Genomic DNA, 12,914 nt, shown 5'->3' with positions numbered 1-12,914 from the left:
ACTTTTGCTTTGCAAACTAGTATTAGGCTTTCTTCTACACTAGTCTACATATATGGGTGGTGTTTTAGCTAACCCAGACGACGTTGAATCCATGGAGCACGAAGAGTATTAGGGTTTCCTACATTGAATTCAAGTCACAGGTGTCTTCCTTCTAGGGATTTTTTCTGGTTTATGTTGCTTTGCTTTTGAAATTTTGAGGCCATCCATTAACCTGAACTAAGGTTTTGTTCCCGGTGCCCTATTTACGGTTTATCTAGTTTTCAAGGTTTCTTTTTTAAGGTTTTTGCTACTGATTTGTTGCCATATGCTTGGATTTTGGAATTCTACGATTTGGGGTTCATTGTGGTGATTCATCTAGATTATTTAGGTTTATCTAGGCTGCTTTTTTTTTAACTATTTATTGGTCTTGGGGTTTATTTGCCCGCAATATACATTGGACTGGACATCTGGTCCAATATCTGCAGAAGAGATTTTGAAGGTACTATAGATATTGCTCTCTAGTTTGAAAATGGCAGCCATAGTTCCATCAGCTACCATGTCCCTGAATCTGAGTACATTTTCCTTTTGAAATGGTACTTTTTTTAGCATGCAGTTGTTAGTTGAATTTTTCTTAGTTTGTATGTTGATTATAATTTTTTTTTTTTTATCTTAATTATTTTCTTTATAGTGGAAGTTTACTGGTATTATGTTTAGGATGTAACTTGGTTTTACATGTTGTTTCTATAAATGATTTAATTTAGTCTATCTTTTCATGGATTTGGGTTTAGTCGTTACTCCTCTCACTTAAAGTAGAACATACGTAGCTTCATTAAAATTTAGTTATAGGTTCAGATGGTGTGTTTGGTGTAGACAATCTGGTAAAGATCACCAAGCATGCTATTTTTTGGTGTCAAACATGGAGGCATTTGCTGGTTCACATCTCGAAGTTTCACACATGGACACCTATTATTTGACATTTTTGCCTCCATAAGTTTTGACATGTGTCTAGAAGTTGAACAACCATATTCTTACATGGGATGCATGTATTTACTTTTTAATGTTAGTTTTTCTTATTTATCTATTATTTTAATTATGTATAGATACTTTGGTAAAAGAATAATATTTATAATTTTAAAATTCATGTTTTATTCTTTTACGATGTTTTAAGATATTAAGAACTTTTTGTGGTAATAGTACTAAACTGGAGAGTAATTTTTTGTATGTACCACCAATGATTGAGAGGAAGAAGGTTGGTTGACTGGTGAGTAACTTTTATATGTACCACCAGTAATTGAGAGGAAGAATGCTGGTTGACCGTATTAGAGATAATTAAAAATACACAGAGAGGGTGATTCAATGAACTTGGGTCCTTGTTGGAGTGCTTTCCCTCCTCTCCCTAGCCTGGGCCCTCCTCGACCACCGCCTTCCTCCACCCAAGCCCTGACCCCTACTCGACCACCACCTTCCTCCTCCCAAGCTCTGACCCGTACTCGACCACCGCCTACCTTCGCCCAACCCTCTTCCTCTCTAGCCTCTTCTCCCATCCTTACCATAGCTACACCCACCTCATCTATAATAGAGCTCCCTCACCCCTTTCGCCATTCTAGTTGGGGGGCCACACTCTTCCCATATTGTGACGGCTTTGAGGTCCTCTTTGGTAGTTCTATACACCCCCCAAGCATGACATCAAAGGTATAAAGAAATGGAAGAGGGAAGTTTGGGCTTTCTCAGACCTAACCTGCTTAGAGAATTTCTTTTATGTTTCCCATATGAAGTCAGTTGTAATAGTGCCCTGCAGGGACACCATTCTCGGTTCAATGGGGCATCTCTAACCCTTTCTGTTTGGCATTAGTACTTGGGAGCCGTTTTGCAAACAATTTGGTTTCAGGCCACCAACGTCCCCATGCAGGCGTGGCACATCGACACTTTCAAAAAAATTGGGGACTCTTGCGATGCGTTTTGCTTGGTCTACTAGGGGTCCTCAAGCACCCTTCCTCTTGGATCAATCCAACTTCTCATGGAATCGTAGGCCCCTTCCCTCATCCCGCCCTCCATCTGGCTGAAGTTGATAGCCTCTTCTTGAACATTCCCATGGCTTGGTCCTTCACCTCTCCCCCATCGACCCCCCATCTCATAGAGCATGATCCTCCTCTGTTTGGATCACATTCCTTGATACACGGGGATGGATGGACCGAGGTCTCGCATAGAGGGCGGTCGAGAAATGACCATCAGCGTCCAAGTTTCAATCGTGCGGCTAACAGAGTTGGTACTAAGCAAACTGCTGCCCCAAGGGCTTCGCCACCTCTCAAGCTTCCCATCATTAAGGCTGATGGGACGACAAGTGGCTTCATAAACCCCATTTCCCAAGGCAAGTCATCCTGGCCTTAGAGCAGGCGGCTCTATCTCCCCTTCTTGAACAGCCATGTGGTTTTTTCTCGATTGTCTTGCCATTGATCCTCCCCTACTGTACATCTCAACGATCTCCTGATCGCAGTTTCCTCTTTTCAAGAGATGCCATGTGGCTCCACGTCCCTTGTCCTTCGTCGAACCCTCCTGGTGAGCATGTGATCGCTGCTTCCCTTTCCAATCCCATGACACCAGGTGTCCTCCCTCCATGTCTCCCTCCGATCTTTGAAAAGTAGCAAGAAATTCTCCTCCCTTTCCCTCTTTTCACTCGTTGACGCTATTGTTTTCTCAATTACCTTGTCTAAGCCCTTCCTCTACACTGATGGTGGTGCCCCTTTTCACCCATCCAATCGTGTTTCACATGCAAACTGCTCCTTCATCTCGTTCTTCCCAAGCTCCTATACCCTCTTCACCCTCGCTCTCTTTTCCTTCTCTTTCTCCACCCTCTCTCAACGCCATCCCAGGCTTGCAACCCCTTCCTCCTACACCCCCTCTTGGTATGCCCTCCCCTAGCCTCATTATTTCACCTCAACATTTTCCTTCTAATTCATCTCCTCCTCTTCTCTTCCCCCATCTCCCAATCTTGTTGGCACCATTGCCTCGCCTAATCAAGCGTTGATGTTGAGCCCTACCCAGTCTGTTCACCATATGGCTTCATACACAAGCCCTCTGTCAAGCCCATCCTTAGCCATCTATTCGACCCCTCAACCTAGCTCTTCACCCTTAGGTAGCGTTTGATAACTTTCGCTGCAGTCTCCCTGGGAATCACCCCTACTGTGGCTTTCCTAGATTCTGGGATGGAGGTGAAAATTGGTAGTGTGAAAGCTGGAAACCATGTTTGTTAAACTATGGTGCTGATAATTTCACCTGTTGGGTAATGAGAAAGCTGCCTGCAATATTGTTCATTATGTATTTCATTGTTATAATATGCGAAAGAATGAGATGAGAGATATATGATGGATCAGATTAAAAGCTTCAAAGCCTAAAAATTTCCTAATTCTCCAGCACCTTCCATTTAGTGTGATCAAATAATAAGCAAAAAACACTTCTCTCACCATTAAAATACTGCAATTAAATCTATAAAATGACATTTAATTTCCCCTAGAACTAATCAGGAGCCATCAAGACTCTGAGGTCTAATTCATCCCTGAACACCCTATTCTTCAACGATTTAATGAGATCCCCCAAAATTCAAGAACATCTTAAACCAGCAGTTCATCAAGAACACCAGTATTTGGACCAGATCTAGTGTCCAACATTGATCAATAAGGAAAAAAAATCCATCAAAATCAAGCAAATGGTATTGTACTCAAGAGGAAAGAATTTGATTGAGAGGAAGGAGATAAGATCAAGAATATCAAGAGAGACTAATGAAAATTTTAAAGATAGAGAAAGACAAGCACCCGTCATACAGATTACGCGTTGTGTACTAAAATAGTCATACCCAATTAAGAGAAAGGTAATAAGAATCAGACTGACTTAAGAAACCAGCAAATTATAAACCACGATCCTCCTCTGTTTGGATCATGTTCCTTAGTACACCAGGATAGATGGACCAAGGTCTCACATAGAGGGCAGATGAGAAATCATCGTCAGCGTCCAATGCGGCAAACTCTGCCCCAGGAGCATCGCCGCCTCTCGAGCTTCCCATCATTAAGGCCGATGGGACGACAGGTGGCTCCATGAACCCCATTTTCCAAGGCAATTCATCCCTGGCCTTAGAGCAGGCGGCTCTACCTCCCCATCTAGAACAATCACGTGGCTCCTCGATTGTCCCCCATCAATCCTCCCTTGGCGTGCATCTCAGTGATCTCTTGATCGCAGTTTCCTATTTTCAGGAGCTGCCACATGGCTCCTTATGCCTTGTCCTTCGTTGCACCCCTCTTGATGAGCATGTGATCACTGCTTCCCTTCCCAATCCCGTGATACCACGTGTCCTCCCTCCGGGTCTCCCTCTGGTCTTAGGGAAGTAGGACGCAACTCTCCCTCCCAGCTCCGTTTCCCTCTTTCCACTTGTTGACCATGTTGTTTCCTCAGTTTCCTTTTCTCAACCCCTCCTTAACATGGAAGTGTACATGTGCCCTCTCCTCTCGTGCCCCTTTGCCCCCCTTTTCGCCCATCCAATCATGTTCACATGCAGAATGCTCCTTTATCTCGTTCTGCCCAAGCTCTTGTACCCTCTATACCCTTGCTCTCTTCCCCCTCTCTATCTCCAACCTTTCTCTGCGCAATCCTAGGCTTGCAACCCCTTCCTCTTGCATCCCCTCTTTTATTCCCTCCCCTAACCTCATTAGTCCACCTCACCATTTTCCTCCTAATTCATCTCCTCCTCTTCTCTCCCCCCATGTCCCAACCTTGTTGCCACCATTGGCTCACCTAATTAAGCTATGATGTCGAGGCCTACCCAGCCTGTTCATCATATGCCTTCATGCACAAGCCCATCCTTAGCCATCTATTCCACCTCTCAGCCTTCCTCTTCACCCTTAATTCCACCTCAACCTTTCACATTTCCCTTTTGAAGGTCCCCTCCCCACTTTGCTACCGTACGATCTCAGTGAAGAGTATTCTTCTCCCCTATCCACACATCTTTCCCTCCCCTTTGATAACCCCTCTTCTTCCTATTCCTCAAAATCTTCTTCACCGACCTTTGTCGACTCGAGCTTTATGAACGCAATCGACCAAGCCCAAGGCAATCCTCACGAGATCCTTTCAATGATGGGCTTCTGTTCAACGCCCACATGAAGACCTTGAAGCGATAGCGAATCTTGACGCCGGTCTAAGTCGATGAATGTTAAAGGTAAGGCTCCCTCCACCAATTTAAGAGTATCCCGAGAGCTATACAACTCTCTTTCAAAGTAAGGTGTGAGAAAGGAGAACCCTCAGCTAAGGTCCTCCCCACTCCCTTGGCTCCTCAGCATTCTCGTCGCTTGACCATGAGTGCCATTCACCCCTTATCTTTGCAATGACGATCTTTATTTGGAATATAAGGGTTTGGGCCACCAAGGAAAACGGCAAAATATTCGTCAATTTGTTTCACAGTAGTCTCCCTCTCTTCTTGGCTTGGTGGAAACCAAGCTTCCTTCCCTCACCCTCTCCCAAATTCGGAATATTTGGGGCTTTCTCTTACCAGTGGTTAGCTCTGGATGCAATAGGACCTTTTAGCGGTATTTGGGTCCTTTGGGACCCATCTCAACACACCTTAGTTGCCTCTCACATTGGCAAGTTCTCTATCATAATGACCCTAGCTTGATCACTGATTCCCTCCATTGGAAGTGCATTGTGGTCTATGGACCACAAGAAAACAACGAGATGTTGGCCGTTTTGAGAGAGTTAACAGTCCTTGATGACCCTCCCTTTTTCTAAGTGGTGCGTAGGAGGTGATTTTAATATCACCAGATGGTCTCATAACAGTCTTCTAGACATCCTGTTGGAAGGAGCGGAATTCAGTTGGTCTAGTCATTCAACTAATCCAAGCCTCTCAAATTTAGATAGATTTCTAACCCCTCTCGAGTGGGATCATGAGTTCCCTAGCACCCACTCTCTGGTGCTTCCCAAATCAAAGACCTATCTTGCTAGATGCCCTGTCCCTCCCTCGAGGGCCTAAGCCTTTTCGCTTTGAGCTGTCTAGGCTCTAAGAGCCTAGCTTCCACTCTCCTGTCCGTAACCATTGGGAGTCCTTCTCCCCCCTCGTGAATGGGTGGGCCGGTTTTATCTTGTCGAAAAAGCTTTAAAAGCTTAAAGTTTTCCTGAAATCATGGAGTTCATAGCTCCCTGGAAACTTCTGATACCAAAAAGACTCCCTTTTGAGGTCTATTCAACACTGAGACTCCATTGAAGAACTTAGACCACTCTCCCCTTCAGCTGGATTCTCAATCCATCCACAAACGTGATTACTAGTTCCTCCTAAAGAAAGAAGAAATTTATTGGGCTCAGCAGGCCAAAGTCAAATGGCTCAAGCTTGGCAACCAAAATACAGCTTACGTCCACAAAATAGCCAACTGTAGAAGAAGGGAGAACTCTATTACCCACTTCAAGGTGGGGGACCAGATTGTTGATCATCCCAATCTCATTGAGGCAGCGGCTATTGAATATTTTTCCAAGTTTTTCTCTTCCCTTTCTGGTCCTAGGCCAGTAATGGTGGGCTTCTCCTTCGCCTCTATTTCTCTCGAATCTGCAGCCTCTTTGGAAAGCCCTTTTTAGGAGGACAAAGTACTCCAAGCCATTAAAGACCTCAATGGAGACCGGGCCCCCGGCCCTGACAGCTTCCCCATAGCCCTCTTCAAAATCTTTTGGGATAACCTTAGGACTGATATCATGGCTTTCTTTTCTGAATTTCACTCCCGAGCTACTATCCATAAGGTGATGAATGCCACTTTCATTGCCAAGATCCCCAAGAAAGAGGAGCAAAAGAGCTTAAAGACTTCAAACCCATATTAGTCTGATTAATACCTCCTACAAAATTCTCTTGAAGGCCTGGCTTCCCGCGATAAACGTGTCCTTGGTCAGGTGGTCTTATCATCCCAAGGGACCTTTGTGAAGGAACGTCAGATTCTCGATGGTGCTCTAATAGCACACAAGCACAAAAATCCCAGGCTTGGTAATCAAAAAGCTTATGATGATGAGACTTTGTCCAGAATGCCATTTGGCTCTCTATGGTGGAGATGGATCCAAGGGTGTATTTCAAAACCCCAATTTTTGGACCTTATTAATGACACATCTAAGAGTTACATTCATGCTTTGAGAGGGCTCCGCCAAGGGGATCCCCTTTCACCGTTCCTATTTGCCATAGTGGCTGAGGTGTTCAGTGCCTCACTATCTCATGTGTACAGCACGGGACGCATTTAGGGTTTCCAAATGAGTAGGTCGGGTCTCTCTATATTCCACCTCCAATATGTTGATGATACCCTCCTTTTTTGCGATGCATTTTGTTAAAAAGTTAGTTGTTTTTTGCTCTTCCTCCAATGCTTCAAGTTGGCTACGAGCTTTAGGGTGAACCTAGAAAAAACAAAGATGACAGGAATCTGCCTCGACCAAGCCATAGTCATACTGCGCTGACTCATGGGAATGTGTTGTAGAGCCAATGCCCTCATCCTATCTTAGCCTTCCAACTTGCATTGGCCTTCCTCGAATCCAGTTATGGAGCCTGGTTATAGACAAAGTCGAGTGGCACCTGGCTTCATGGAAAGGGAGAGTCCATTCACCAAGCTGCAGAGTAACCCTTATCAAGGCCACAATCTCCAGCATTTCCCTTTTCATTATGTCATTTTTCTTTATGGTCGTAGTCGCTAGACTGGAAAAACTCATGAGGGCTCTAAGGCTGCTCATTGAAGGGCAAGTGAAGGAAGTCTAGCCCCAAGCACGAGAGCTTATGAATGTGGAAGTGTCTATCAATGGAAAACCTACTAAGGCTATAGTAGACACTGGGGCTACACACAACTTTGTGGCAGATCAAGAGGCACGTCGGCTGAACCTCAGTGAAGGAACTGGATGGTCTCTCACTAAAATCAAATACTTGCGGGCGTCGCTCAGCCTCCTTTCAAGGGAAGGGAAGCCTGAACTTTCCGCGCTCCCTCCCTCACTTGCCCCTGACAACGAAGCAAGAATTGAATCAATTACTCGTTTCAGTCAGCTTGCTCTCGAACTAGCCGTACTTGAACCGACCTCATAGACATGATGAAACTCGATTCCTTGTTCACCTCCTCCCCACCTGCTTTACTACTCCCTTGCTAGTTTCTTTTGTCTGACCTGTAACCCTTCCTCTTCGGTGGCAGAAAGCATTACTGGTCCACCTAATGTGAGATCTTGGAACCCAAATTTCAGGAGACTCTTAGTTGACAACATGCTTCACCAGTTTTTGAATCTCTCGGTCTTGCCCCTCTCCATCAGGTTCATTCACAGTTGCTTCATTTTACTAAAACTTATACTCCCCGCCTTCTCCTCCCCGCTCGGCCTTTCCCTCTATAGCCACCAAGGCTTGGTGCTCCTTTTTGCCCTCAAAATCCAGCTTTTTACTTGGATAGCACTCCATCAAAGGGCTTCGACACTCGACCAACTACAGCAAAGGGGTATCCCTTTTCTTAACAGATGCACCATGTGCCTCCAAGCTGAAGAAACCAATCAACATCTATTTCTAAATTGCGAGGTTGCCTTGGCCATTTGGACCGACCTTCTTCTTCTATCCAAGTGGCTGTGGGTCATTCCCCAATCAATCCCTCACCTCTTCTCCTTATGCCTTAGAACTCCTTGGAAAAATTCAAGAAATCTTCTATGGAGAGCTTCTTTATGAAGGACACCGGAACCCAGGGCCATCTGATGGCTGCTCTCTAGGCAACCAGGGCCCCTCAGGCATTGGACTCCTTTTTAAGAATTCTGAAGCCCCGATCCTCCTTTCTTATGCCCTGCCTATCGGAGTCGAGGACTCCTCATTCGCTAAGGCCAAGTCTCTACTCAAAGGACTCAGAAGATTTAATCAATCAACATCTATTTCTAAATTGCGAGGTTGCCTTGGCCCTTTGGACCGACCTTCTTCTTCTATCCAAGTGGCTGTGGGTCATTCCCTAATCGATCCCTCACCTGTTCTCCTTATGCCTTGGTACTCCTGCGAAAAATTCAAGAAAGTTTCTATGGAGAGCTTCCATCTCAGCCACTCTTTGGACTACTTGAATTGAGAGGAATAATAGGATATTTAGCTAGGAGAGAGCCTCTACCTCAGCCCTTATTGAAAAAAGGAGGTCACTTGTCACATTCTGGGCCCTAAACCTCCCAAGCTTCTCCATCTTCTCCTTTTCAGATATTCACCAAAATTGGCATGTGTTGCTGCACCTAAGTACCCACAGGATTCCTCAAGCTTCTTTATGAAGGACACCGGAACCGGGGGCCATCTGATGGCTGCTCTCTAGGCAACCAGGCCCCTCAGGCATTGGACGCCTTTTTTGGACACTAGATAACATTTTTGTTGAAATTGGCCACATTTGCAGTAGTATCCAAGTCTCTTGGAGACACACTCATAGGAATTGTAACGCTGCGGCAGATGCACTAGCAAGGGAGGGCGCAAGTCTCGACTATCCCTAGGGGAATTTGGACCCCCCTTAGCTCTCACCTCATTTTTTGATCTATTGCAGAGATTCTCGGACCCTCAAGGGTTCCTGTATAGGGCACCCTGTTTTGGGGATTGCTTAATTTTTGTTTGTAATTCTCTATACAATCAATGCAAAAGTCATCTTCCTCAAAGAAGGTTCGTTGACTAATGGAAAACATGTTGATTTATTGCATTTGGGTTTTATGCCTAGAGGATTCACTAGAAGGTTCAGAACTTTGTAATACTAGATCTTTCTATTTGGTTTATGTTCACCTGAATTTGGTCTAATTTGGTTAGATGTTCATATTTCTGCCTCTTTTTGTCAGTTTTTTATTTCTTGTGTGTTTGTTTGGTGGGGGGGGGGGAGGGTGTGTGTGTGTGTGTGAGAGAGAGAGAGAAATTCATAGATGACACGAATTGCATCTCAAGACATTGATATTTCAGTTGACTTGGGATTTGAATTCTTCCCATAATATGATGGCAAACTGCAAATAGAACATTTGTGAGTATGAAACTTTGGGATTAGTCATTATTTTGAACATGGACCACAAAAGTATAAATAGCCATTGAATATGGAAAATGAGGCTTTATGTACTGTTTGTTTGCCTTTTACTAGCTGCATTATAGATATTTGTTGTTTGTTTTGTTAAACAAGGTGGTTTCTCAGTTATCTCTATTATTAAATCAATGTAATTTTTTGTAGGTGGTAGAGCTGGGATTTACCCTAGCAGCACTTGCTCATGTTTGACACAATGCCATGCTGGATGAAAAGAACAATAAGTTATGCCAGCAGTGGAGGCCTGTTGTTCAAGCATTTCAGGCATATTTTCAGCTTTGCTACAGGAGATTTGGTAGCTTGCTGTACAGGTACTATTTAATACTGTTATTCTATGTTGTTGATCCCCTTAGGCTGGAGGAATATCTAAATAACTGATTAAAGCTCAGTTCGTGAAATTGGGGAATTCTCTGTGTATTGTAGTCTCTGGTGGTATTTGCCATTATAAGTAATCTTGTAACCATTTATCACCATTTCCTCTTATTCTTTCCATCCTACTATGTATGTGATTAAGCACCTATTCATTGTACATTCTCTCATATCTATATTTTTTTCAGCACTTTTATCCCATTATTCCCCTCTCCTTACCCCCAGCAGCTAGAGCAAACCATATCCATTTTCCGGATATTACTTTGTAATTGTGCAAGCCTCTCTCTCTCTCTTTCTCTCTCTCCCCCTTACACGCCGACACACGTGCACGTGCACATTTGCACAAACAAAATAAAAAATAACTGTTGCTATCCTTGAAAGAAGTATTAAGCACATTTACATGTAGAACATTTGCTTCTGGGTTTTTTAGTTAAGTATATATAAAACAATAAAAAAGTATACAAAGAGACCATTTACTTTTTGTACGAAGTCACAATCATTCATGTCCCTTAGATCTCAAATTGGGTGGTTGTAGGAGTGTCAATAAATAAACTCAAAGTTTGAAAAGAAATTTCTCGGACTTTGTGATCCACCCTACGCCATCAAATTCGACATCCAATGAGTAGAAATAATTGTGAACCCCTTATACAAAAAGTAAATGGTCTCTTTGTATACAATCCTGAGAACATTTGCTCCTTGCGTGATCAATAAGGTCTGTTGATATCAATCGACAATTTGACTTGGGCATATGTGTCTCCTATTTTGTCTAAATATGCATGGGAATTTTCAAATTTTGAATACTCATTACTCTCATGGTTGAGTGACCAATTTATATGATTATATTACCTAATTTTGATTTCTTTTTTTTTCCATGTACCCCTAGCAAGATAACTAATCTTGAATTTTTTGCATAAGGAACATGCATGCTTTGGAATTTCACCCCATCATCATGCATGGAGGGCATATCACTTTTATTGAAGTCCATCCTGAAGTATACTATAGAGATGAACGCAATTGTAGAGTTAAAAGTTCTTGAACTCTGAGTGATCTGGGCTGACCTGATTGCTGATTGGCAAGCATGGGAAGAAGTGAAGGACATGTCCATCTTTGATGCCATAAAACTAGTTGTTCATTTGCATGGAAGACACTAAATAAAGGGCGTTGCTAGCCCCACATGCACCTCCTATTTCCTAATGTTCAATAATCGAAGGCATCGATACATTTATCAGCGAGTCATGGAAGGACCCTTTGCTGCAACATGGAGCGCTTGCTCTTGTGCACATGTTTTACTTGATTTGCCAAGGTTCTCATTTGAAACTGAAAGAATTAAACAAGCATTAGCAATTGCTTTTTATAAAGCCACATTTTCACGTTCTCTTGACATTCTGAGCAAGCCAGGGGCTTTGTGGAAGCCTCTTTTTCTGTTTATTACATCTTGTATATATTTTGCCTTGATTATATAAATAAGTTTTTGGAGAAGGATGAGGATGAAGGTTTCACTGTGTGGGTGTGTTGATTGGCATGTATTTCAGCTCATTTGTTCCAGCCTGGTCTTTCCTCTGACTCTGAGATATGAGTTTGGTTGCTTTGCTTTAGTATCAAATGAGCCATGAATATTCCTGTGTGTATCTTTATACACACATCTTATTTCTGATTGGTGATTTTTGAAACCTATCATCCAAAATTTTTGACAACCTTTTGCCCCTATATTTATTAACATACATGTCTTTTACTTTCTATAAAACCAATGGAAGGCACTGAATATAAACTCCAAATTATCTCGAAATGACAATGAGATTCTCATGTGCTTAACTAAGGTAGCATTGCAAGTGGCACACTTAAAACAATGACTTTCCCATTGATATTCTATCCTTGTCCAAGAACAACAAGAGAGAGAGAGAGGCTGTACTTTTTGTAAAGAGAAAGAAGCTTGAGCGCAATTTCACGTCTAGGAAGTAACTAACAAAATTGGTGCCATTATTAAAATAACTTCATGAGTGAAAAAACCTATGCCATCAAGAATAGAGAAAGAAGATTGGTCCCATAGCAAACAGAGCATTTTACAAGATGAGAGAAACTTTATGGAAAGGAAGGACTTGAAAGAAGCCATACTCGCTGCCTCTATTGCAAGAGATCATATTACCGAAGTGTTTCTCATAAAAACTGAAGTATGGGTATGTATTGTTTTCGTTAAAAAATATGATTTTTTGAAGATCTATTGAAAAACCTGAGTTTTGAAAGGATTTCAATAATCAGAGATTTTTTAAAAACTCTTGTTTTAAACAACGACTTGCTAGCTTGGGGGTTCAAGTTTTGGCCTTGTAGGTTTGGGGTTAAGGAAATTGGGGTTTTCAATTTTTTATGATCAATAATAGAGCATCCAGGAGGAGAGATAAATTGAGGGTTTTAGAGAGAGTCTGCGTGAGAGCCAAAAAAAAGAGTTAAAAATTGGAGCTTATTTAAGAAAATTTATTTTTTATGATACCTAAGTAGTTTTCTATATTTCTATTGATAGCTTTTGTCACA

At 42.7% G+C, this 12,914-nt stretch overlaps 1 long non-coding RNA gene across 22 annotated transcripts in view; it reads left to right on the top strand.

The window, feature by feature from the left end:
- Positions 1-11,867, top strand: part of LOC105420487 (uncharacterized) — a 29,942-nt gene extending 18,075 nt beyond the window's left edge. For all 22 annotated transcript variants that reach the window (XR_016055129.1, XR_966601.3, XR_002280362.2 and 19 more), the window contains 2 exons: positions 10,167-10,330; positions 11,304-11,867. This is a non-coding gene — a long non-coding RNA (uncharacterized LOC105420487). The remainder of the gene's footprint in view (positions 1-10,166; positions 10,331-11,303) is intronic.
- Positions 11,868-12,914: the final 1,047 nt, after the last annotated feature.

The sequence above is a fragment of the Amborella trichopoda genome, chromosome 4, assembly GCF_054954075.1.
Source record: "Amborella trichopoda isolate Santa Cruz 75 chromosome 4, AtrichopodaSantaCruz75HAP2 v2.0, whole genome shotgun sequence".
In the NCBI taxonomy this organism is placed as follows: Eukaryota; Viridiplantae; Streptophyta; class Magnoliopsida; order Amborellales; family Amborellaceae; genus Amborella; species Amborella trichopoda.
This window is presented reverse-complemented; position numbering and strand designations above follow the sequence as displayed.